The following is a 1,970-nucleotide window of genomic DNA, read 5'->3' as shown; positions in this document are numbered from 1 at the left end:
TATTATATTTAAATCCAGTAAGCGAGACTCGAAGAAACCAACATATAAATTCCTTTTTCTATGGAATCTTGCAAGTTTCTCTAGCCGTTCGCACTGCAGTAGACATATGCACATGCAATGGGGACAAGTAGAGAATTGTGCATGCAACCAAGATGTTGTATAGGTGTGCATGGTAGGGGATACTTGTTGTTAGAAAATCCTACTACTAGCTTGTACTCCTTTACCCACGATTTTCCACCTACCTCATCCAACTCCAAGCAACGAACATAGAGATATCGATGTTGTCAATATGTATAGGATAAGTACCAATGGCGCGAGAGAATGAGAGTGATGGCACACACACACACACATAGAACACAGAAGTACGTTGATGAAGGCGCCATCACTCCCACATTCAGCTTGCTTCTCCATGCCCACAATAGCTGGAAGCTTCAACCCCTATCCAATGTTGCCGCTCAATGGCCTACTTGAGAAACAACATACAACTGTGAAACAAATGAATAGAGATGGACACACAAGGGGCTATAGCGAGGAAGGAGCTTAAAATGGAAGGGGAGGGGGTAGGGGTATTTTAAGACAAACCTTAGGGTAATTAGAATCTTATGTGGGAATGAGCTTATTTTTTAAAACAAGCTGAAATCATCACGAGGGCCTTCAAAAGGCACAATTGTGACTATTGAGGGGTCATGAGAGTTAATAATTTAGTTTGAAAAGGTAAAAACTCATAACGATCTCGGCAAGGAGAGAGAAAGAGAGGGTAGTGTTTAAAAAAGACATGTTACTTAGCCCTTAATGTAAAGGTAGATTTGCAAAATTTAAGCTATTAATTGCTATTTATGATTAAAAGTGTGCAAACTTCAGCCATAACAATTAAAGTGCAAAAAATAGAAATGGGTAATTATCATTTTTAATTGAAAAATTACTTACAAAGCTTAGAAATTCACATTATAAAAAACTTGGAGCTATTATTTGTTTGCATGTGCATTCTTAGAGAACCTTATCAAAAGGGTTCTAAAGCTTGTCTCCTTACAATAAATTTTTAAAAAAAAGTGATGACAAGTCACCTTTTTTATTCCACCAACATTGTGCATCAGGCCGGGCACCCGGGACCATCATTTGCCTTGAGATACTGCCAAGGGCGATTAGTGGGGGTTGAACCCACCACCTTGGTGATGCAAGTCCAACCCTCTCCCAACTAAGCTAGCCCCCTTGGGTTCTTTACAATACATCTTGCTCTATTTCATTTGCCATGGAGGGAGATTGAAGCCTTAAAGAATCATGTATGTCATTATATAAAATTACTCTTTCACAAAAAAAGAACCCAAACATATTGAAGAGATTTTTTTTCGAACTAGTTAATGTATTTGAGAAGATGACTATATATATATATATATATATATAGACAGAGAAAGAGAGAGATTAAAAAACCTACTTTAAAACAATTTTTAGTTTAACATTTACAATATAAGATGAAATTTGATATTAACCCATTTTTGGCATGTACAAAGGGCATTGCTTTAACTTGCCTCACTCTTTTTTCCTTGACTAAAAAGAGCTTTGCATCTTTTTGTTGTTACTGAATACAATTAAAAATCAAAACCCTTCACAACATGTCTTAATTTAAAGTGATGAGGTCTCCACAATTTGAAAAGAAGCAATAAAATCACGAGGCTTGCCTTCAATCAGACATAGCACTTTTTTAAATTGGTCAGACGAGCTTGAATATGAAATACCAACAAAATATTGTTTTTGCTAGGCCTTCCTATGCCACTTCAACCCTCTTTCTTATTCGAGCTTGAATATGAAATACCAACAAATTATTGTGTTTGCTATGGTTTCCTAAGCCACTTCAATCCTCTTCCTTCAGCACCCCTCTACCTCATATCTTCTACACACATTCACCACTTTTTCTCTACAATACAATTCCACCTTCATTGACACCTCGCAATTTGTGATTCACGTATGTGTCC

This window comes from Adiantum capillus-veneris, chromosome 25 (genome assembly GCF_014529385.1).
Source record: "Adiantum capillus-veneris isolate H3 chromosome 25, ASM1452938v2, whole genome shotgun sequence".
Classification (NCBI taxonomy): Eukaryota; Viridiplantae; Streptophyta; class Polypodiopsida; order Polypodiales; family Pteridaceae; genus Adiantum; species Adiantum capillus-veneris.
Note: the sequence above shows the minus strand (reverse complement) of the source record.